The sequence below is a fragment of the Syngnathoides biaculeatus genome, chromosome 19 (assembly GCF_019802595.1).
Source record: "Syngnathoides biaculeatus isolate LvHL_M chromosome 19, ASM1980259v1, whole genome shotgun sequence".
NCBI lineage: Eukaryota > Metazoa > Chordata > Actinopteri > Syngnathiformes > Syngnathidae > Syngnathoides > Syngnathoides biaculeatus.
The window spans coordinates 11,190,380-11,215,972 of record NC_084658.1 but is presented as its reverse complement, the minus strand read 5'-3'; the positions used below and the strand labels follow the sequence as shown (position 1 = coordinate 11,215,972).

General features: G+C 43.7%; 1 protein-coding gene and 1 long non-coding RNA gene across 6 annotated transcripts in view; one reads left to right on the top strand and one right to left on the bottom strand.

Moving 5' to 3' along the window:
* The window catches only part of LOC133492420 (polypyrimidine tract-binding protein 2-like), a 103,299-nt gene that overhangs the window by 13,038 nt on the left and 64,668 nt on the right, over positions 1-25,593 (bottom strand). The window lies entirely within an intron of this gene.
* On the top strand, positions 11,276-23,072 carry LOC133492802 (uncharacterized). Of its 2 annotated transcripts, none has more exons than XR_009792749.1 (4): positions 11,276-11,469; positions 11,945-12,109; positions 14,307-14,452; positions 22,851-23,072. It is a non-coding gene; the product is annotated as an uncharacterized LOC133492802 (long non-coding RNA). The 2 variants fall into 2 exon arrangements; XR_009792748.1 differs by having other exon boundaries at positions 11,279-11,469; positions 22,686-23,072.

Sequence of the window (25,593 nt, the reverse complement as noted above, 5' to 3'; positions counted from 1 at the left end):
ATGAAAACATGCAGTAGGATGTTTCACTTTCCCGGGTATTTGGAATCTTTGGGAGAATCCGAGCTTCACCAACTATGAGAGCAAATTCCCACACTTCGGGGTAATAACTCAGAATGTGTAAAGGGCTCTTCTGTCACATAGAACACCAGACACCTTCCTGCCGACTGTTCCACCCCGCTTGGACCCGCTTCTTCACTTCCTTACCACCCTCTGAAGCCAAGTATTGAAGTCATCCACCCTCGCGAGCTCTTCTCCCTGGAGCTGGAGATCACAATATCATCTGCGAACATCATAGTCCAAGGGGATTCCAGTCTAACCACATCTGTCAGCCTATCCATTATTACCGCAAACAGGAAGGGGCTCAGCGCGGATCCCTGATGCACTCCCACCTCCACCTTAGATTCTTCTGACACACCTACGCCACATCTCACCGCAGTTCTGCTGCCCTCAAACATGTCCTGTACTACTCTAAACGTACTGTACATAGACACTAAATATACTATTGGCATTACAAATAATGCTAATATGGCCTAGTTTTGTGAGCAAGGAAGTGGGGAACTCCTGTTTACTGCGGAAAAAAAGATGGTGAAAAAATGGACAGTTTACGCATAATGATTATTCTTGACAGACAGACGTCATGCTGCTGGGCTCCCGACAACGTCACGCCCTGGGCTAAATTAACGCCCAACTGCTTATCTTAAAGGACCTGGGATTTAATTAAAAATGACATTTCCCTGAAGACTTCAGTTTCTGAGGCTGCCATGTTGAAATTAGCTGATGAGGAGCCCTCTGAGCTAGGGAAATAAGAAAACTGTCAAACACTCTGTCAGACAGCAAATCACTGCCGTTTATCAGTCCCGCTCGCTGTTCAGGAAATAACAGTGGACTGAAACCCGGTATGGCGTAATGGCATTAATAACAAGAAAAGGGGACAGAACAAGCCTGTCAAATGTGATATGCAAACAATGTGGTCGGAATCGGAGGGGGAATATGTTTCAAGAATAATCTTCTGAGTCACTATAAACAAATATTTTATGACTGATGAAAAAGCTTTTGATATACACGGTGCTCTGCATATAGGCCAGCGCAGAAATCCCATCGTTCTCCCACACTGGACAAAAGTAGTTCTATTCGATGTGGTGTACACATTGCAGTAATGGATTGTGTCACGCTACTTGTGCGTTGCGCTTGAATTCATTTTACCAAAGGAACTGCGGAACTCCAAAGTACAGGGAATAGGGACTGAGTCTGACAGCGAATGGCAAATTTCCGCATATCACTGATGATTTTCTACAATAGCGTTTCAAATAATTGCAAACATTGCAGCCTCCTCGAAAGTACAAAACAGTTAAGAGCTTGGAACTTGGAACACGAAAAAAGGAAAATAAATTCTGATGATGACAGACAGTCGCCGTGTACCAATCACAATGTTTGACTACACCATAGGTTCCCAAAGTGGGGTCCACGGACCCCCAGGGGGTCCAAGCTGATATCCAAGAAGAAATCCAGCAGCATTATAAAACACTGCGGGGTGGTTTTGACCACTATTTTACACCTGATGAATTGTCTGGAAAAGAAGAATCATGGGTTCAAGATCCTTTTGGCGTCAATCTTGACACGATGCACGACGACGGCGACAGAAAGGAAAAACTCATCGAACTTCGTCATTCAGAAGCCATCTGTCAACAATTTGAGAACATGTCAGACAGCACCTTTTGGTGCGAGGGCTTGGAACTGTTCCCAAAACTCGCCAAATCAGCCGTGGAATACTATGTTCCCTTCGTTACTACGTACAAGTGTGAGGCGGGTATTTTCAACTCTATTAGATGTGCAGACGAAAAAACGAAATCATCTGGAAGCTCATCATGATGTGAGAATTGCCCTTTCCAGTGTTGAACCACGTTTTGATTTATTGTCCAAAAATAAAAAGCAAGAGCACGTGAGCCACTAAAATTGAGTATTTCTTTGTACCAGAATGGCATAGCTGTGTCCAGCACTACATTATTGGCGAAAGTTGAGGTTGGGGGTCCGGGAGCTTTTTAAACGACTCACTGGGGGTCCGGGCCCAGGTTGACTTTGGGAACAACTGGACTACACAGTCAAGTGTCACCGAAAAGCCAGCCAGTGATGGAAGAGTCAAGCTGCAGGAAGGCGGGACTATACCAGAAACACTCGTCACCGAAACGGGAGCCGTATGATAGAATGTAATGTCACTATCCTAGCTGCTTATCCTCACAAGGGTTGCGGCAAAGCTTGATCCTATCCCAGCTAGCTTCGGGTCATTAGCAGGCCACACCCTGAACGGGTCGCCAGTCAGTCGCAGGGCAGATATCGACACCATCACCGAGCGGGAATCGATCCCACGCTGCCCGCGTCAAAGCCAGGCGTGGGTACCAGTACACCATCACTGACTTTTGATGGAATGTTATTGTGGATAATTTTAAAATCCCAGTGTAAAATTAAATACAACCAATGGTCACCCCGAGGTTTAAATGCCCGTGAATGTAACACAATATTGCCCAATTTAATTTTTTTTATTGGTAATGCCTCACATTACTGTGATACTTAACCCGATTAATACGTTTAATCCTCGCTCTGATAAGGTTGAATTTGCGTTACAGCCACAGATCACGTCAATTTTTTAATACGATGGAGAAACTCTGAATAATACAGATCTTGCGCAACGGATGTAGCCCAAAGGAAATACAGTACTGGAAACCTCACATGACACGTGACGTTCTGACATAAAGATCGTGTTTTACTGTTTGTTCAGTAAAAGGAAGCCGAAGACGAGTGACACTTGCGTCTCCGGCGGGAGAGATGATGGCCAGAGCACTGCGCTCTTCACAGCAGCAGCGATGTGAAGGCTAAGTGACCTTTTGCCCGAGGGCTTTATTCCCTCGAAATATTCAGGAATAACTCGCGGAGTGGCGGCAAACACGACAACTAAGACGGTCGTATCCGATACCAGCCGGTTGACGTTACATGACATGACCTGACAAGGCATAACAAGACGCCGCACAACAAAACAATGAACTAATAAACACTGTACAGACGGGAGGGAGCTCTGACTAATTAACAGAAAAAACACAGCAGGGGAAGAGACAAGATGAGTGAAGGAACTAAATGCTGTGACACAGGAGGGGAAGTAGAAAGCTAATGAGACTAGGTGCAACCGCTGATTGACAACAATATACACCAACAAGAATATCGCTGCTAATATTAAACACTACTAGTGCTACTTTTAGCTATGAGTGCGCAATTGAACCTTAAAGGGGAAATCCAGTGCTTTGCATTAACAATGTATCCAATAGGTCATGCATATGTACTGTATTTTTCCAATGTGATGTTAAATCCTCTCTCATTTAATTGTGTTTTGAGAAGATTTCTATCGACAATTACGAATTTTCAGAGGCGCCGCCATTTTCGCGAGTCACATGACCTACGTGCCCGAATGTGACGTGTTACGTGGCGCAACAAAGGCTCGATTACATGGAACAGCATTTATGCCTTTCTCGGATTTATCGTCATCTGCCGAATAGCAGTATCGGTTGATTGGGAAGACGGAGGAATACTTCCATACTCAGCCGTGAACTCGCTCCCAGAGCCGTGGGGGCGAGCTCCAGGCCTCGGGGGAGCAAGCTCACGGCTGTGACGCTCACGGCTGTGTATGGAAATATTCCTCAGTCTTCCCGATCAACTGAGCGGCCGACCCGCTCACGGCTGTGTATGGAAGTATTCCTCCGTCTTCCCGATCAACCGAGCGGTCGAGTGGCAGAGCCGCTCACGGCTGTGTATGGAAGTATTCCTCCGTCTTCCCGAGCAACTGAGCAGCTGAGCCGCTCACGGCTGTATGTGAAAGTATTCCTCCGTCTTCCCGATCAACCGAGCGCTTGAGTGGCAGAGCCGCTCACGGCTGTTATGGAAGTAGTAGACTTCCATGTTTCTAGTGTACATTTAAACATCTGACAATCTTTAAATATCTGGTTACGTGTAACATTGCTAGAATAGCAAATTGGGTGTCCAGTGAACGCTAATAAACCACCATATTTCCTATTGATCACACTAAACGTACCTCCACTGAAACCATAAGGAGTTCTCTTTTGCCAACTCATCAGTCTTAACTATAAATATTAGTCTGAAGATGAGTTCCTACCCCACCATGATCAACACATACAGAGGCACGCACACACATTCATGTTCTCCGAGCTCATTTATAAACATTAATAGTGTTTCCGTGCGCTTTCTCGCAGGTGCCTCCAAATGCCAATTGAGAAATCATCACCGCAACCTCTAATTGAAGGTTTGAATTCCGCAGCTCGCAGTGCCATACGTTAATGAAAAGCGAAGGCCAAAAGTGAATAGCGCCAAAAATAATTGCGGTTGGCATTGGAACTGGAGGGAGGCGGGGGGGGGAGTTTAAACACTCTCCCCCTGATCCAGAAAATGATTCTTCATTCACTTATTTTGCAAAATAAATAAATAAATAATAATGCTTAGGCGTAATACAATTTAACAGAAAATGTTATGACGTTAGCCTCACACAAAAAGATCATTTCTGCATAGCTGTCTGCTATTGTTTTTCCATTAAGTATCTGACGGGGATCCACTAGATAGAATCAGTCCCTTCAATTGCAAAGCATCGGCGCCTGCCCAATTTAATTTCGACATTCTTTTTGTTACTCAGCCAGGTGTTTTTTCGGGACGCTTCATCTGAATTTGACGGCGGCGCGGCTAAATCCCCAGCACGAGCAAAATGAAGCACCCTCGCGGCACGGTGCCATCGACGCGACTGCTGCTCCTCTCGATATTGCCTTGAAATGCACTTAGCAAAGCAAACTTGGGACCGAAAACACTTCACACCTGCAACTCATTACAACGGCAAGTGCGCCCATTGACGACAGCGCTTTTGCCTTGAAGCTAGTTTAGCTCCACAAAAACCCGCGACTGTGAAGGAGTCGGCACAAAGGACCTTGTTTATTGAATTTGGTCGTCTCAGAACGGTTGGAGGTATATCGTGCGGGAATCAAAAGGCAAGGTCGGTACACAATGAAGACATCCAAATAAAAGCGGGATGAGTTGTTTTAAAGTCCTCTTCGAAACGTCCTCAACCTTATTCTACAGACTAAATCATTTGGGTATTGACTCCAAAACATGACGTGTCTATCTATGCCGTGCTGTATTTTCATATCCATTCAGATGAATGCTTCGGCATTCTCAAGACTCCTAACTGAAAAGATAGTTCATCGGTATTTGATGTATTGAAGTACTGGTGACAAAAGTTACATTGCAATTAATGTTCTGCTTAATTCTTGTGAATTTCTCATTTTACCATCTCAGATGCAGCGGCAGACTGGCAGCGAATCTCCGAGCAGCGTTTGGTTTACTAACAAAACTAAATGAACATGGCTTCGAACTCTCACACTTCTGTTGAAAGGCATCTGTTTTCGGGCTTTTTTTCTTTTTTTTTTTTTCCCCCCACAGCATCAAGCTGCCCGAGCCCGGCTTTCACTTCTGTCAGGACACACAACAACGGCATTCTTGGCCAGTGACATTTTGCCTGGAAACATGACAATGAGCATGTGAGGCAGCTTTTGCAAAGTGATTTTTTTTCCGGCGCTTTACAAATCCACAATTCATAACAAGTACCGCGAAATCCAATTTTTTTCATCTCGTTTAAATTTGACCAGAGCTGTTGATGTTGTTTAGTGGGATACATATATTGCGCTCCCATTATTTCTCCATCCATCCATCCATTTTCTTCGCCGCTTATCCTCACAAGGGTTGCAGGGAGTGCTGGAGCCTATGCCAGCTGTCAACGCGCAGGAGGCGGGGTACACCCTGAACTGGTTGCCAGCCAATCGCAGGGCACAACAAGACAAACAGCCGCACCCACAATCACACCTAGGGGGAATTCAGAGTGTCCAATTAATGTTGCATGTTTTTGGAGTGTGGGAGGAAACCTGAATGCCTGGAGAAAACCCACGCGAGCATGGGGAGAACATGCAAACTCCACATAGGTGGGCCTGCGATTGAACCCGGGACCCAGAACTGTGTGGCTATCGCTTTGCAGCCGATCCGAAACTGACATTTTTTTTCCAAAAATCGAACCCGGGTCCTCAGTCCTCAGAACTGTGAGGCCAACGCTTTCCGGCTGAGCCACCCTGCCACCCACTACTGATATTCTTTCCAAAAATTGAACCCAGATCCTCTTTCTTCAGAACAGTGCCAATGCTTGAGAGAGAGAGAGAGACAGACAGAGACAGAGAGAGAGAGAGAGAGAGAGAGAGAGAGAGAGAGATTGGCTGACAACCAGTTCTAGGTGTACCCCGCCTGTTGACAGCTGGGATATGCTCCAGCACTCCCGTGACCCTCGTGAGGATAAGCGGCTAAGAAAATGGTGGATGGATGGATATTGGACTATATATGGCCAGGCGGCACAGTGCATCAGGTGGAAAGCGTTGGCCTCACAGTTCTGAGGTCCCGGGTTTGATCCCGTCCTCGCCTGTTGCGTGGGTTTTCTCCAGGTTTCACTCCGGTGACCTCCCACATCCCAAAAAACATTAATTGGACACTCTAAATTGCCCCTAGGTGAGATTGTGAACTGTCTGTCTATATGTGCCCTGCGATTTGCTGGCAACCAGTTCAGGATGTACTGAACTGCCAGTTGACAGCAGGGATAGGCTTCGGCACTCCCCGCGACCCTCGTGAGGATAAGCGGCTAAGAAAATGGATGGATGGCTATATGGCCAATGGTCCCATATTGCAGGTGGGTCTGGCATGTACTCCCTGAGATAAACGGGGGTCTCACTGAGGTGCAACCATCCATGCTTATCAGAATGGATAAAACGTGAAATTAACAACATCCCGCCATCCTTAGGTTTACCAAACACCGTCTTTAATCTGCTGTTGACTTTTGGGTAAATGAACAGGTGACGTTTCACCTTTTACCAGGCTGAGAGAGAACGATAGAAAAAGTGGGAAGCCGAGCAGGGATTGAAGAAGCAATCACAAGAAAGAAATGTCATATTTGCATATCTCAAATATATATCACAGGATACCCGGAAACGGGTCTGTGAACACATTTTGCATATTGAGAGAAATTTCCATTGCTTTTCAGGAAGTACTGTTTGTGTGCAATTTAAAAAAAAAAAAAAAAGGATGATAAAGGTTATATTGGACTCCGGGGAAATATAACTCTCTTAACTACTCCTCTAACTGAAGGATTGAATCCAAGAATTGTCTGTTTTGACAGATTAAAAAAAAAAACTAAACAATAAAGCAAAATTACACTGACCTAACTTATACACTCGGCACATGCTGTACGATGGCCCATGTTTGAGGATGGAATGAAGATCCCGGTGTACTCTGCGGCCAGAAACACGAGTTTATTGAGCTTTTTGGCTTTCCCGCATCCTGTCATCCGAGCCAAGTTGGCTTAGTGCTTGTTAGCACTCTCCGGCACCTCCAGAACTAACTTCCAATGAAAGTGGAAGCGCCTCGATGCAAAAAGCCCACTCTTTGGCGCCACTGATCTCTTGCTTCCTTCAGCCAATCTGCTCGGCTGAGACGCGTCCAATATCTCAATTAGAGCTTTCCGAGGCAGACCTCATACTGAAGCCATGTAATTTCTCTCATAGCCAAGCAGCCACAGTACTCTCCAAACAATAGGACCAATTTGTTTTGATTTGATTAGAATAGATTAGCCTTCACCAAAGCTGTTGTTTGTGATTAATGGGGCCGCGCTACCTAATCAGCTGGCAGATAGAAAAGCTTCAATGGCTGTCGCTCGAGTGTTTATTACTTGAATAAACTAAACCTCATTTGACTGTGTTAAGATGCGCTTACTGCTTCTTCTAGATCATTGATTGTTGTGAACGGGTAGAACATTTGAGTGACATGACAAAACACCATACATCCAATGCATTGCATGTAATCACTACACATACAGTACAGGAAGTAAAAATAGTGGGAAGTACCAGAGAGGTGTTCTTCTTCCTACCTCCAGTTCTGCTTCCTGTTGTCTCTTCAGTGCCACCGTCTCTAATCCGTACATCATGGCCGGCCTCACCACGGTTTTCTAAACTTTGCCCTTCATCCTAGCATTGACTCTTCCGTCACATAGAACACCAGACACCTTCTGCCAACTGTTCTACCCCGCTTGGATCCGTTTCTTCACTTCCTTGCCACACTCTCCATTGTTCACCCCAAGTATTTGAAGTCGTCCACCTTCGCTATCTCTTCTCACCTGGAGCTTCACTCTTCCCCCTCCGCACATATCTTCTGTTTTACTTCAGCTATTCTTCATTCCTCTCCTTTCCAGTGCGTGCCTCCATCTTTCTAATTGTTCCTCCGCCTGCTCCCTGCTGATCACAATATCATCTTCGAACGTCATAGTCCAAGGGGATTCCAGTCTAACCCTCATCTGCCAGCCTATCCATGACTACCGCAAACAGGAAGGGGCTCAGTGCGGATCCCTGATGCAGTCCCACCTCCACCTTAAATTCTTCTGACACCCCTGCGGCACATCTCACCGCTGTTCTGCTGCCCTCACACATGTCCTGGACTATTGTAACATATTTCTCCGCCACACCGGACATGCGCATGTAGTACCACAGTTCCTCTCTTGGTACTCTGTCATAGGCTTTCTCTAGGCCTACAAAGACCTTCTCTGTACAATTCCACAAGCATCCTCAAGGCAAATTATGCATCTGTGGTAATCTGGTGTTCTATATTCATTCATTTATATCGTAGTTTTTATTTCCTTAATACATTTTCTAATACAATTCAGGGAAAATTACAGCAAAAGCCAAAGTGTTGTTTATATTTTCTCTCATGAACCCCCAGACATTTTCAAAGAGTATTGTATCTGCACTGGAAATGCTGAGCATTTTTTATCGTCCTACAAATATGAGCTCGTATCCAGTTGAACCAACAAACTCTTCCTTCACCAGAATGGCCTTTTAGATGCGGCTCGGTTCTTTTTTTTTTTTTTTACAGTTTTATAAAATGTCAGTACTCAATGTATGCTGTTTATCTAACCATCTAATTTCTGTCACAAAGACAGCTGCAGTGAAAGGCTCGAGGTTACTAGCCTCACTTTTTTTTTTTTTTTTTTTTTTTTTTTTAATAGAACAGTTATGGAGGGACTGGCCTTTCCAGAGGTTTGAACAATGTTCTGTGGGTACGCCGTCATTTCTCACTTTGTGACTTTTAGGAGCTTATGATGGATGGCTTGCCTCCTACCACCCTTTCCACATTAAACTGTGACTGGTATCACTCAAAGTGGCGCTGTAATGCACAAATAACCGGCAGGCATTCGACAATAAATGCACGGATGTGGCAGCGGGATACGCCAGACCTTTGGTTGAACTCCAAATAGAGCCTTTTGTTTCCCTTTCATCCAACGCATGTGATCAGTCTTATAAAAAAAATATACTTTACCCACTCTGGCCCTTATATCAAGGCGATGCACCGTACGGGTTATTGGGCTGTAACGGCTAACGCGTATAGCTAATGGTGGCTATTTATGCAAATTGATTATTGTCCCCTCCAGTTATCGCCACCTCTCACACTGAGTATTTTACATAGTTTTTGAATCCATCAGTGAAATTTGTCGGCTTTTCTTTTACTTCTGTAAACTGAGTTATGTAACATTATAATGAGTAAATTCATACAACATAATTGGAGAAAAGGCTACTTACTATTTGTTGGATGTTTCTTATTAATATGCAGTGATTTACAACAAAGCCTTCTCGGGCCTTCATTTTGTTACCAAAGACCACGATCGATCAGGTGAACCTCCACGGTGGACCCAAACGCTCTCTCAAAACCAGCTGAGCTCCAACCTGGAGTCAGTCTGATTTTCGATTACAGGTATGCGTAAAAGTTGATTCTATACATCCATTTTCTTAGCCGCGGATCCTCACAAGGGTCACGGGAGTGGTGGAGCCAATCCCAGCTGTTAATGGGCAGAAGACAAGGTACATCCTGAACTGGTTGCCAGCCAATCCTCCATGCTCCTTGAGAGTGTTTTCATTTTGGATTGGAGGCGGACTGTTTGTCCTGTCCAATAAACAGCAGGAAGTTAATCGGCAACTGTTTTAATTTCTATCCAGGACCTTTTTGAAGCTTGCTTGTAACACAAAGCTAAGAAAAATATTCAAATGTGAGGCGGTTTATCGGACTGGGGGTGCTGTTCCACAACCAGAATCGAGGCCGCGGTATAGGATGCTAGTGGGATTTTTTACACAAGGATAAACCAGGTTGGGATCCTTTCCATCTTCCAAAACAAAACTCCAACTGAAAGAAGTAACTGTACCACCAAAAGTCGGTGAGAACAATTGTAATGTGAACAGGACTATAAGAGATGGCTAATACCAAACCAACTGCACTGCAGTCATTTTTCACAAGCCAAGCCCTTGACTAATATATAGGATGGGTCTCTGGCTATACGAAAACTCTTGGAGAAAGGCTATACCAGCAATAACAACAATCAAGTACTAAGGTCATTGCAGAAACCATTAGCATAGGACTCAAGTGTGTTGGTCATGCAAATAGAGGATTGCTGTAGTGGGAGCTGGAGAGAAGCCAAGACCCGCAGACAGCGCTCTTGCAAGCATCCTGACCCCAGCAAGGGATTGGCAGCTGTTCCGAGACCTCCGACTGCTACAAACCCAGCAGCCAGACATCATGCTTGTGGCAGGGATCACCAAAAAGGTTACATTGCTGCGAGTGTCTGTGGAACATTGAAGATCCAGAATGCTCTCCAGAGGCCTCGTGCGGTTGCGGCAGGAGGAGGTCGGCCATAGGCGATATCACAGAAGTGGCACGAAAAGGCTCAAGATGGCTCTGACTCAAAATAGGAGAGCCATGGAGTCTTGAAGGATTAGCCCCAATTGGTCGCCTGCAAGGGGATACGTGATATTTGAAAGACCTGAAACACCAAGACAGCCGACTTTCAATTGGGCGGCTTCTTGTGTCTATCAGAGTTGTTTAAAATACAGGATCAGACTCCTCTCGACAAAAACAGATGGGTCCGATTGACTAGCTTACTTTACAGTGTTTGTTGTCAAGTCACATGTGTGTATATTTTTATTCTTTGTTCTCTTCATTTTCCTTATATGCTTTTAAGTTGTTAAGATGCGGATCTTTGTTACACTGTTTCCTTTCATACTCTTAAGTCCTTATGATGTGACGCGGTTTCCTCTCATGCTCCCGAGTCCGTGTGACGTGAAACTCTTTGTGTCCTTTGTGACGCGGAAGTATGAAACGTTTCAAGGATTCCCTATATAAGGACGAGAAAGACGGACAACGAGGCTCCTTCTTACGACCTCAAAGGTGCTCTGGGAAACTATGCTCGGAAAACAAACTGCCGCCTTTCGTTTTTGGACCGGGTGGAACTTTCGCTAACTTTGAATACCCGCTGGGACGAACATTTGCTTGTTTGGGAACGCTTGTTCAACATTGGTGACTATTCGCCGTAGTGGATCAAACTACTCTGTTCTTGAACGCCTATTTTGTGTTAGCTATTTTATCGTGTTGGTGATTAAATTTTCATAAACACAATACAACTTGCTGCGCCATGTCACATTTTGCCGGTTTGAACAAAGGGGACGTTAGTCTAAATTCATACGTAACAAAATACATGTATAATAAGAGTAGAAAGACTGAATTCACCTTCACAAGTAATTCAGTTTTCTGCATTTAAATTAAACACAGCAAGAGCTGGAGAGGATTCTTATGCTGCGTGGGGTTTTTCTTTCTTACAGTATGTTAAACTTCAGAGGAAAGGAAACTAATATGCTGCAGGCAACCACCTGCATCCAGTAGCGTTAGCAATTTGTCTCTTTCTTTCCGCGTATTCCCATCCTTTCCCACCCAGTCTCCGCGAGATCAATGAGTGCAAATGAGAGGGACAACAGCAATTTCCCTTTCTATCCAGGCCCAGCAACACGTATCCATCACCCAGCAGGAAGCGCACGTACGCAGATTGTCACATTGCATCCAAAGAGAAGCCCACTGCCCAATAATAACCTGCAGCAATAACAGCCAGCTTCTCCCCTCCAATGGAGATGGATGGCGAGCACTTGCATCCGATTTGTGTCTGGTACTTTCAAATTATTAAATGTCTTTCATAAGCAATCTGGTGGACCTAAATAAATTGTCATGGTCCTTGGTTAGGTTGATGTGTTTTGTTCCCAGCATCGTCTCATTTAAATAAATTAAAAAAATATATATATATACATATACACCATTTACCAAAAATAAATCCTGAAAATTCAGAATACAAATAAAATTAATGAACTTCAACACAAAACGAAGACTACTTTGCATCACGAGAACTTAACGTCAATGTCTTTCTTTGATATTATAATAATTTGGTCTAAATGAACACATAGAGTACATCCATAAAACTTGCAACATTACTTCAATGACAATGAAATATGGTGTATTATACAGAATAATGATGCACAACTAGGGATGAAACAGAACATATCCTGTTGATATAAAATTTAGCAAATATGAGAAAATCTGCTCAAGATTTATGATAAACAAATAATGAAATTATTATTCAATGTAAATTTCGTCTCTAAAAGGTCAATTTCCTCACCACCGCCATTGATTTTTCATCAATAACTACTCAAATCCCTTTAAATGACAAGTATCAATACTCTGAATAAGACTATTATTACTGTATTGTTACTATATTATTATAGTGTACATTTTTTAGTTTTCATATTGAAATAGCTGTCATTTACGGGGAATGAATTTGTATAAACAATTCATATAGTGAACGTAAACAGTAGACAAGCATGCCAAAACACACACATATGATTTCCAAAATGCTTAGGGTGGAGAAAATGTCATATTACAATGTAATACGAATAATCAAGTGTGTAACTGAGCGTTACATATCGCCGTTCATGAGGAGTTTTATGCAAAAAATGTCAGCACATGGCTCATAGTGTGGTATAATGCAAATAATCCAATGCAGATCAAATATATACATACACAGTACCTCGAGGTTTTCTACGTTGGACACAACATTATGCATGTGCTGCGTTGAACTAATATAGAGCTTCACCTTGATGATCTATTCACGGATGCCAAACGCCGCATTCCGTTTTGGTTGAAAAAGGAGAGCCCACCGGCTGTCTGTTAGGACCAATTAATCTTGACGGACGTGACTGCACGTAGCCAAGTCTTCTGTCTTTGAGACGTTTCGAAACCTCATTTCACTCTCAGAGGATGAAACTGGTACAATCAGCGGCAAAACTAACCAAGGTTTCAATTTGGGCAGATACAGCACACGTTTTTTAAGTGGCAGATCAGAAAAGTAGTCTTGGGTTTGGAAGCATAATATGAGACTGTGCCTGATCATAGAACCAGAATCAGTGTGTTTTCTAGTTGTACTTTGTTAACAGTAGCAACCACTCTTGTAGTAAACCAAGGGAGGTGTTCGACCCAACAAGTAACCCGAAAGGTGGCTGGATTAACATTAACAGATATAACTAGTCTTCTCCGAAGTGTTCCGGACTTGGAATCACTTGCACTTGTGTGGTCGTGAAATATTTGACATTGTAATGGGTCCCGAGATGAATGAGCTCGCGATAACACATCCCTTCGCAAAAAGGCTTGGGGAGGCATCCCTTCTCTCGCCGTCCAGGAAAGATTGAAACCTACAAATAGCAGGCTGCGTGCCAGATAACTCCGCAGAGAGGTGTTGAGATACTGTTGCGCTCCAATTTCCATCCATTGTGCCATCAAAAGACCCAATACCGCCGTTAACTTTCATAAAGTATTGATGCAGGCCATTTGCAGCAGCTGCGGCGGGGGGAGTTAGTCCTCGTCATGCTACTGCGGCGAGGATGAAGTCAGTGATAGCCAACACAACGGATAGAACTCTAAGAGTTGAACTATCCATCCATTTTTTGAGCCGCTTATCCTCACAAGGGTCGCGGGGAGTGCTGGAGCTTACCCCAGCTGTCATCGGGCAAGAGTCGGGGTACACCCTGAACTGGTTGCACAGACAACAGTTGCACTCAAAATCCCACATAGGGGCAAATTAGAGTCTCCAATTAATACATATTTTTAGGATGTGGGAGAAGACCGGAGTGCCTGGAGAGAACCCACATAGGCACGGGGAGAACATGCAAACTCCACACAGGAACCCAGGTCCTCAGAACTGTGAGGCCAGTGCGCTACAGCTGCCCTACAGTGCGGCTCCAATGAAATATATTCTACATGTAATCATTTTAATATTGGATTGTAATATTAATATATATCCTCCTTATCCTCCCAAGAGTTGCAGGAAAGCTGGAGCCTATCCCAGGCTAGCTTCGGGCGAAAGGCGGACTACACCCTGAATTGGTCGGCAGTCAGTCGCAGGGTAGATATCGACACCATCACTGACCGGGAATCGATCCCACGCTACCAGCACCAAAGATAGGTGTGTGAACCACTAAACCATCAGTGACATCCTATATCCACTAATGAAACATAATAATATTGCTAATAACCAATGATGTGGCTTCAACCTGTTCATCTTAAAACTTTCTTAAGTATCCAAAAGTGTGTTTTGCTTTCTCTGTTAGCATGCGGGGATTTATTTTTTTTAAATGACAACGCCGAGAAGGGAAGAATAAACTCAAGAGATTATCAAAATGTTGGTTTTACACTTACAGTTCGCTTTCTCAGATCCAAAGCTGTTGATTAATTTGTAAATATCATTAGTTCTGTTTTATGCTCACACAATAAACATTCCAGACGAGAGATTGATCAGAAAACAAAACAGCACAAATAAACCCAAAGTGTAGCAAAACTGGCATTGGTTGACACCCGTTAATAATTATCGGGACAATATCGCGGCTTACATAACACCGATAAAATAGCCGAGTGCACTTAAATGGCACCGATTGAGCACATTATTGTCATTTGCTCGGCGCAAAAGAAGACGTACTGCAATCTGACGTTGAAACAAAACCAAACAAAGCAGCAAACATTGAGCATGTGCGCAGGTGCAAACTTCAAACTCGCCAAAGCAAAGACGTGTCATTATATCAAAGGGCGTAATTTGTTTTAGTGCAACCTGTCGTTACGTTACAATCATGTGAGCTAGCATATAATTAACACATCCGTGAAGACCATTAGCTGTCGATGCTATTACTAATTTTGCTGCACTCATGTCCACGTCACAGAATGGAGATAGAGGAGTGAACTGGTTACAAAGGGTCGCACTTCAGCCCCATTAGTAGGCATGTGTCTTGTAAACTAGTAGCACCAAAAGCCCAGTCATTTTTTTTTCATAGTAGTTTTGCCTTACAAATACGTCATAGTTGTCTTTCTCCTATGTCAAACTTGTCCCACTAGTCCACGAGAATGTAAGTACTGTAAAAACAACTTACTAATATATTCACCTGAAGCTGGATAACAAATGAATGTTTTAAGGACATTTGAGCATTTATACGACATGTTACTAGTGACAGAAATACCGTAATTTCCCGCCTACAGGGCGCACCTGGTTATAAACCTCACCCAGTACATTTGTAAAGGAAATACCATTTGGTACGTACATAAGCCGCACCTGTGTAAAAGCCGCAAGTGCCCACATTGAAACCCACATTGAAACACGAGGCGTTGACAAAGAAAGACGGTACACAGAGTTTAACGCTAGCGCAGCGCTAGTGCTAACGCTAGGGCCACGCTAGCACAAACACTAACAGGGCAGATTAAAATAAAACTTACCGGTAAATATCTCTGAGACACGGCAGTAACACAGCAGCAACACGTTAGCACAGCGCTAACAGGACCAGTAAAAGTCACTTCCTCGGCACTTATATTCCACCAGTCTCATTCTTACCTTTGCCCCTCAAGTGCCCACTTGTGGCCGTTAGAAAGAATACATAAATTAACCGCATCACCACATAAACCCCAGGGTTGAAAGCGTGTGAAAAAAGTCGCGGCTTGTAAGCCGAAACTTACGGTAATTTTTTTTCAGATCAAGACTCCACATACGAACACTGGAAAATGAAAAAAAAAAACATAAAAATCACTGAGACGTGGGAGTAACACAGCAGCAACAGGCTAGCGCAACGCCAACGCTAGAGCGATGCTGGCACGGCTCTAACAGGGCTGGTTAAAAAAACACATACCGGTAAAAATCACAGCGACACGGTAGTAACACAGCACCAACACGCTAGCACAGCGCTAACAGGGCCGGTAAAAGGCACATATATTCCACCGGTCTAATTCTTACCTTTGCTCCTCAAGTGCCCCCTTGTGGCCGTTAGAAAAAATGCATAAATTAGTCGCACCACCGCGTAAACCGTACGGTTGAAAGCGTGTGAAAAAAGTTGCGGTTTGTAAGCCGGAACTTACGGTAATTTTTTTTCAGATCAAGACTCCACATACGAACACTGGAAAATAATAAAAAAAAAAAAAACATCTAAATCACTGAGACGTGGCAGTAACACAGCAGCAACAGGCTAGCGCGACGCTAAGGCTAGTGCGATGCTGGCACAGCGCTAACAGGGCTGATTAAAAAAAACATACCGGTAAAAATCACAGCAGTAACACAGCAGCAACACGCTAGCACAGAGCTAACGCTAGAAAAAAGACATAAAAACACACCGGTAAAAGTCACTTCCTCGGCACATATACTCCACGGGTCCCACTCTTATATTTTCCGTTCGAGTGCCCCCTTGCGGCCGTTAGGAAAAATGCACAAATTAGCCGCATCACCGCGTAAGCCACAGGGTTGAAAGCGTGTAAAAAAATCGCGACTTGTAGGCCGGAAATTATGGTACATATGTTGCTGGCACAACTAGTGAGGTTACAGTGGCACTTCACCAATATTACTAGTAGCTGAAAGAAGACAATTAATGCACAGTTTTGCCGCACTATTAATATGTAATTGTCCTACTAGTGTCAAGAATTATAATACATATCTTTCTACTAGTTAATTTTCTCACAAGTGAGAACAATGAGCATGCTAGTAAATGGACCTTAGGTTGGAAGTCAAGGATATGAAATAAACGCTTCAACTGCTCTCCGTAGGATTTCTTTCACATTACAAGCGCAAGGTGAACTTTTGTCCATTTAGTCATTTGCGGTGCTCCCACCTGTCCGAATAATAATGCGCTAATGAAGTCTTCAGCGCAAGAGAAATAAAGATAAGCGTCCAAATGTGGACGCTTTGTCAGGGACAAGTGGGTATTTGTCTATCTTTGTGGGTGTCAGCTTACAATTAACCTACGCCTTTTCGATGTTTGTTTGTTTTTTTTCATTATTATTACAAAGTAAAATTATGCGGTACGTTTGGCACGGCATATTTGAAAAGCAGCCATGGCCTCCGAAGTATTCACTCTAACAGAAGATAAACGAGACTAAGATAAGGCCAGGGGAGAAGTGTCGCATAATTCGCTGTGGCGCGACAGCCGGGCTCTCGCCTCCTTACAGAGGATCTAACACGGGATGTTAAGCTCTTGCTCGGCTTCATTGGTCCAGCCGGGGACCGGGAGCCGCAAAGGGAAAACGGCGCTCAAACCTCGAGATCACATTCCTCACCCGACCTCAACTTTTTCATTTTTTTTTTTCCCCACCCACACAATCTCCCTAAAGCTCCCCTGTAGAACAGAGGGAGCAATATTTTGTGACAGCATCTTTCAGACTATTAGGCATCCGGAAGCACCTCTGGGAGTCATCTGTTCGCAACTCTCCTCCTCTCCCTGTCTCATTCTCAATGTCTCTCTCCTGACATCACAGCTGTTACCTCTTGGAAATGAGCTCTGACTCATTCACACATGCACACAAGCTACATCAAAAAAAAAAAAAAAAAATGCTCTGGAGAGCTCATAATAAAGAAGCACAGACAAAAAAAAAAGGGCAATTTCTCGACTGAGGTCAAATTTTTGCATTTGTTACTGGTACAGTCGTCATTTTAAATCATTGTTATATTTAGCATATTTTAAGGCTTCAGTTTGTTTAGGGGTCCAGTTAACGTAAGTCATTTTAAAGAAAGACTCAATTACAGATCAAATCACGTGACTCTGGTTTACCTCGCCATATTGCCGGTCGAGCGAAGCATTGCTCAACGCTAAGTCGGTTGGAGACGACACGGAAATACGTCTTGTAGCACGACGCCGAGAGTCTTGTCCGATACCGTCGGATTTAGAAGGTGAAAACAAACGACGGTACGTAGAAAAATTAGATACACTTGACCGAAATCGATGTTTTCGCCGATAAGACATTGGACTGTTGATTCGTTTCCCCTTGTCTTGGACAACTGGATCTACACACGGATCTGGAGAGTAAGTCGTCGAGATTTACACGGAAAGGTTTTAAAGCATATAAAAGTCTGGACGCATACAAATATTTTGTTGACGGATCTGTTCTCATCAGGAATAAATCCCATGTAGTGACGGTTTTGACGGCTTGTGAACGCGGAAGCGTGTTCGGCTACATGTGAACCTTCGCCGGAATCCATCAATCTTTTCAGGTAGTATTCAATACAAATGCCAATATTTAAATAATTGATCCCTGGTTTTACACAAACTCGCATTCATTAACTATGATTGAAAAAAAAAAATTGCGATTGCGGTCACACTTAACCTCTGTAAACCTCCTTTTTTGAACACGCATTGTTCTCAAATGAGCCAACTTGGCATCATAAATACTTTTTAGAAATTTGAGATTAAGAAGAATAATTCCTACCTGAAATGAAGTGATCGTTACACAGGTGTGTGTGTGTGTGTGTATTTTGCATTTAATTGCCGAAATTCATCGATATTTTGTGGTCTTTTCAGCTAGTATTCCATAGAATGATCTCTTTGAATATCTGTCTCGCCTGTTGTGACAACCAACAGCACAACAGGTCTCGGGTATTGTAAATATTCTCCTCCGGTTCAATGTCTCCCACAATGTCGAGCAGCTCTGTTTGACCGGCAATATGCCGCCGTGAAAATGGTGACGTCACGTGCACGAGCTCTATACTGAATGGGATCAACCTTCAACATACGTAGCTAGACAATGCCCCAGAACACAGCCAAAATAACAAAGAAGCTTATTCGAGGAAAGAAGTGAATCTCCAGACTTAAACCCGATAGAGTATGCGTTTTACAAGCTGACTTACTGAAACTAGAAACCAGTTCAACATATGGCACTTGGATCCAAATGATCTGAAGGGATTTGGAGGGAATGATTCTCCAGCATTTGATTGTTTCACTTTAGGCGTAACCTCGTGAGAAGCGTAAACCCCGCAGTTTCGTGGCAATGGCAGCAGAGGAATACGGCTCTCTGGAATAATGTGATTTCTGTGTGAAATCGTATTACCTTTGCACCTGGGGGGACTGGAGAAATACAAAGTGTTGCTCTCACACTTAGGCCTTGAAGAGAGGGGCGCAGTACATTGATTTGGGGGCATTGTCGGCATTGGATGAATCAAATTCGAAGCAGAAAGGGTGTCAATCAATCATTTTCTTACCTTTATAAACGGGGATAAGTGCTCAACATTTTACTATGGATGGTTTTGAGTATCTATTGGGTACTATCGTTCATGGGAAAGACTGAATGTCATCAGTCTTGCATTCCTTTTATTATTAATACTGTACTCCACCCACATGCCTTAAACAAGCACTTTTTTAAGGGTATTCGCCTGTACTCGCTCTCTTGCTTTCAAGAAACAAAAATATCGGTACGGAACTCCAATTAAGTATGCTCGCTTCATCCTGTTTGTCACAGCAGTAACTGTGGGAAAATGGCAGTGAAACAAACAAATTCTAAAGTGTATATCGTCACGTGCCATCGGAGCACCGAAATGCAGGACTCCGAGACGGAGGCATAACGTCCGGTGGGTTTTATTGCAGAAGTAGTGTCCGCACCCGGTGACCCGGTGCAAACTCAACGAACTGCCAAATGCCCGTGACAAAAACTCCAACATAAATACACGGTCAATTAACATGCCGTATGCGCAACAACTGTGACGAGCGCCAGAGGTGGCACCGCCCAGTGCTCCGGCCCCCGCACATGAGATATATTTAAACACCTAAACGTTTCCAACCGCTAAAATCTGATTGCTTGGATATCCATGGTAACAGTGGAAAAGCGATTTCAAAATACATTTGTCAGTACCCCCACGTCCCTAAAAAAAAAAAAAAAAAAAACTCGCTAATTGCTTAATTATCAACAGTTTGGTCAGCATGTTCTGAGAAACTTTCCATTTCAACCTTTCGGATCCTGTCGCTAATTTGCGAACAACAATAGATGTTGTTGTCAGGCGCCACAAACCCACATATGGATCAGACAGAATAAATCAGTGTCGCTGACCCTAATAAAGTCCTCACATCTTCAGGGAAAGAAACGTCAAGCTAATTAAGTATGTCCTTAACTTGTTCCCCCCCCCCCCCCCCTCACAAGTTCTCCTCAGGTTCGGCTTTTTTTTTTTTTTTTTTTTTTTTTTTTTTTCTGATTAAATAAAGACGCCGGAGATGTCGGGCAGCCTCGTCTTCTCTTCATGGCTTTGTGCACAAGGCTGTTAATTTATTCAAGTGATACGCTGAACTCAAAAGCTTCGTCTTTTGTTTGATTTTCCACATAATGACGGCTGCTCAGCTGGAGGTCATTGTAAAACACGGCAAAAAATCTCAAAACCCAAGTGTTTTTTTGGTTTTTTTTTTGTCCTCCCCTTTATTGTTCGGATCAGATTATATTTTCACTTCAATTCGTCGACGGACAAAATAACTCGGGAGCTCGGCGTAAATACAATCAAGTGCCATTCAGAGGCAATTGCCGAAGATGAATCATTTGCAATTACTATTTCCTAATTTGAATCCAGTCTGCTGATCATGTCAGGGATTCTTGCTCTCAGCTCCGGTTTTAATTTCAGGCCCCAAATGCTACTTGTTATTCAATACACAGAGGTGGGTTGATAATGCGGCAACAAAAGCTCCTGTGGGTATTAACTCATTTTTGCACGTTTTACTCACCAATTGTGCCACTTCCCCCAGTGGCAGTCAATAAACAATAAGTATTTTTTTTTAAACAAGTAAATGTATTTGACGTGAATTATCTTTTTTTTCTCTATGATTTAATTCCTACAATATTCTATGACTATTTAATAAAAAATACACGTCAGAACAATTAAATGCACAACTTTATCCACTCATCTGTATATTTGGTGACGCCCACCTTGCTTTTAATATATGCTCACGTTCTTCATTTTTGTCAGGCTTGTTTTGTGTTAGCCGTAAAGTGAGATTTTTTAAAAGAACTCTACTGCTTTAATCCTTGTATAACACAATTTACCAGTCGATCTACGATCTTACCCTCACCTATGGGCATGAGCTATGGGTTGGTACCGAAAGAACAAGATCCCAGATACAAGCAGCCCAAATGAGTTTCGTCCTCAGAGTGTCCGGGCTCTCCCTTAGAGATCGGGTGAGAAGCTCGGTCATCCGGGAGGGGGTCAGTGCCGAGCCGCTCCTCCTCCGCATTGAGAGGTGGCCGGGGCATCTGATCGCCTCCCGGACACCTCCCTGGTGAGGTGTTCCGGGCATGTCCGACCGGAAAGAGACCCCGGGACGACCCAGGACACGCTGGAGAGACTATGTCTCTCGACTGGCCTGGGAATGCCTCAGGATCCCTCCGGAAGATCTGGAAGAAGTGGTTGGGGAAAGGGACGTCTGGGTATCCATGCTGAAGCTACTTCACCCACGACCCGGCCCGGAAAACCGGGAGACAATGGATGGATGGATAGGTAAGATGTCATGTCCCTCTCCCAGTAAGATTAACAATGTCAAAGGTCCGCATTGAGAGGAGCCAGATGAGGTGGCTGGGGCATCGGATCCGGATGTCTCCCGGACGCCTCCCTGGTGAGGTGTTCCGGGCATGTCCCACCGGAAAGAGACCCCGGGGACTACCCAGGACACGCTGGAGAGACTACAGCACTCGGCTAGCTTGGGAACGCCCCAGGATTCCTCCGGAAGAGCTGGAAGAAGTGGTTGGGGAAAGGGATACCATATTTTCCGCACTATAAGGCGCACCGCATTATAAGGCGCACATCCAATGAATGACCTACTTATAAACTTTTTCCATATATAAGGCGCACCAGATTATAAGGCGCATAGAATAGATGCTACAGTAGAGGCTGGGGTTAAGTTATGCATCCATTAGATGGAGCTGCACTAAAGGCTCAATATCGATCCATAAATAAGGCGCACCGTCGGCTTTTGAGAAAATTAAAGGCTTTTAGCTGCGCCTTATAGTGCGTAAAATACGGTACTTCCCCCGCGTCCCGACCCGGAGAAGCGGTAGAAAATGGATGGATGGATGGGATGGATGGAAAACACAATTATTGGATACGTCTGGTGTGGTCGACTTGGCCGGTCCTCAGCCCCGTCCAACACATTTGTGAAGATCATAACGAAGAGAGATTTTGAGGCAGGCCGCGAGTGAGCAAAATTTCACGTTTGGTAAGACAGCGCGAATGTTACTAGTTACTAGTGTCACTCTAGCTACGTGTCCACACTGCAAACAAAGACAGAGCAGCTAAGCCCCTGGCAAGCGGGACGTCATGGCCCAATACAGAACACGCTTTTGACAGTTCAAACTTGTCACTTGAATAACTTGAAACGTAATAACCTCTTTAATGTGGGAGGTCTCTTTTAACATATTTTCTTCCTTTGCAGAGATGTGTGAATCAGATGGCCTGCGGTGAACTGGGATTCACTGTAGGGGGTTGCACACACGAGCCAACTAGTCGATTTGTTGAGGAGGCACAACGAGACCCCTGAATAAAAGAAGTCCACCACCTTAATTGATTTTTAAATTGTCTTTTCTTTCTGCATGCACAGATTTGGTATGTGAGGAGGTACCGGTAAATGGGGAAAACAAAGCCCAAGCTTGAGTAAGATTTTGGAACAACGTATGGGCCAGAAAGGAGAGCGGGGAATTGGGCAACCTTTCACCAAATGCCAGTGGTCCACCATGCAGAACCCGCCGGTGTGGTGAGCTCATAACAGGGACCGATTTCCCCATTTGGACAAGTTGTGTAAATGTTAGCTGGCTGTCCCTGTAGCGACCAATATGAGTTTTTTTTTTTTTTTTTTTTACAGGCTGGAAAAAACGTCATGCTTTTCGTTGATGTACTTACTCGTTGTTGTGCGTAAATTCTGCATAAAATCTGTCCAATGAATATCTTCCTCTGCTTTTTGCTAATTACTGATGGGGGTGGGGGGAGCTCGACGAGTCGACATCTGCTTAACTTTCATCACATTAGTATCTGCCTGAAAAAACCTGAAGTCGTAAAACTCCCGGTTCACTCTGCAGTCATCTCTCATTTATCAAAGACCATCCCCTGCAATAGATGAAATCAGTGAAGAACTAGCCAATTTCTTTTAAATTTGTAGAAATTTTAAAGCTTTATCAAGTCCCCCAGACTCTGATTGATCTTCCCCAAATTCCTATTAACCGCTACCCATACTCTTATATCCACTTTCTGTTTCTGCAACATCTTTTCAACTCCAACATACAGTAATATATAAATATATAGCAGTACTGTACACTATGTACCATGAATTTCTTGTAATGTGTACTCATGAATTTTTCTTTTTTTCCCCCTATGGTTCTATTGTTTCGACTTTATCACAGTGTAGTTTAAATCTCTTAGATGGAAAAGATTCACGTCATAGTTTCATGTTTTGCACTTTGTTCCCTTATCGCACCTTTTATGAACCCAAGTGTGACCTTAAAATGAACCATTTTTGTTTTACGTATTGCTGAAATTATTATAAGCTGAACCGTTTCACCTCCTTTTGTCACGAGCCATTGGTGCGGGCAAGGATCCAAACGCAGGACTCCGAGGCAAAGGCATAATGTCCAGTGGGTTTTATTTCAGAAGCATTGTCCGGACCCGGTGACCCGGTGCAAACTCAATGAACTGGCAAATGCCCGTGATCAAAACTCCAACATAAATACATGATCAATTAGCGTAATGCGCAACAGCTGACAAGTGCCAGAGGTAGCACCGCCCAGAGTGCTGACCAGGCCACGCCCCTCCTGGCAGTGCTCCAGCCCCACTCATGGCACTTTTATCCTACGATGACCTGAACTGTCACCAAAAACACTGTCCACACTTAAGGACTACTGGGCTAAAATTGCCCAATAGGGTTAAAAATGCTGCGCAACTGGCGCACGGACACAAGTAGTATTGAGTGCTGCGCTTTGGGCTGACACCAATCAGCTTCCTCCCCTGCAGGCTAATAAGATCGATCCTTCTTGCTGCTCAGTTTCAGCCTCAAACCCTTAATACGACACTTCAGTTATGACATATCTGCGTTCAAAATGTTTTGTTATCATTCTGGCGGCACTTGCCTGGTCCTCGTCTCCTCAGACTTTTGAAAAAATCCAGCATGAAGTACTAGGTACTGATTGGCCTGATGAAGTGCGGCATTAAATTTGTGCAATTAACTCAGAGCTGATTCAAACTTGTATTACACCGATTGCGCTCCAATTATCTGCTGTATACATTTATTATTAACATTTGTGATTGGCAATCAATTATCATAATGCTTTTAATTTTAATGTATTTTGACCAAAGAACGGCAGAGGCCTTTTGACTCAAAGGCGTGAGAACTGTTTTAATATCTGAAAAGAAATGTGGAATATTCCTCATTTAAGAGGGGGAAATAACGTGGAAAATTGACTTTTTAATTGTCGTTTACAAATAGTTGCATCTCGGGGGGGGCTTAAAGCCTCCAGCTACCGTAAAACAACATTCATTTTGCGTCATTTTCCTAAATTATTTTTTTTTTGTCTGAGGGAGCTCTTTGTTATTTTTATATCGGTTGTGCATGTAATTGTACAAGCGAATGTTTTGGGTTTTTTTTTTTCGCATTTTGCGCTCCGAGGCTCCGCAGAGAATCCGCCGACTCCTGCGCGCTGTTGATTTAGCGGTGATCCACTCCGGCTCGCTCTCACCATCTGCTCTGCCTTTGTAGAACAACCGTTCTTTTCACGGTTTTAATCTCGATTACACACGACCGCGTCATCATAATAAAAGGAACCAAAAGAACAAAGCCCGGCTCCTATGTGCGATGTTTTTACACGCGACAGTTCTCCTCCTCAATGAGGTTAACAATTGACTTTCATGGTCACTGGTGAGGAGCTTTTCGAGAAGTCTTGTTGTCACGGCGAGGTTGCCCGGCAACCGGCAGATGCTGCAGGTAATAACTGTTCCTGGTGATGTTTACTTTTACTTCAGTAACCAGATTATATTTGGGATTTTTTGCGTGTACGGTGGCGTTATCCGGAGTAAAATGAAAAACGTAGATTCTCAAATTCTCAAGGGGAATTTGTCAGTGTGTGAATAGCAAAAGATACTATATATATATATATATAATATATATATATATATATATATATATATATATCAGTCACTGTGATTTGACAGGTGCATATGTACTCGCACGTGTCAGGAAGCTCCAGGACGGGGGCGGCCCCAAATGCAGGACTTCGAGGCGGAGGCATAATGTTCAATGTATTTTGGTCCGTAAACTGGATCATACACGGTGTAGCAGTCCGAGAAGGCAGAGGCAC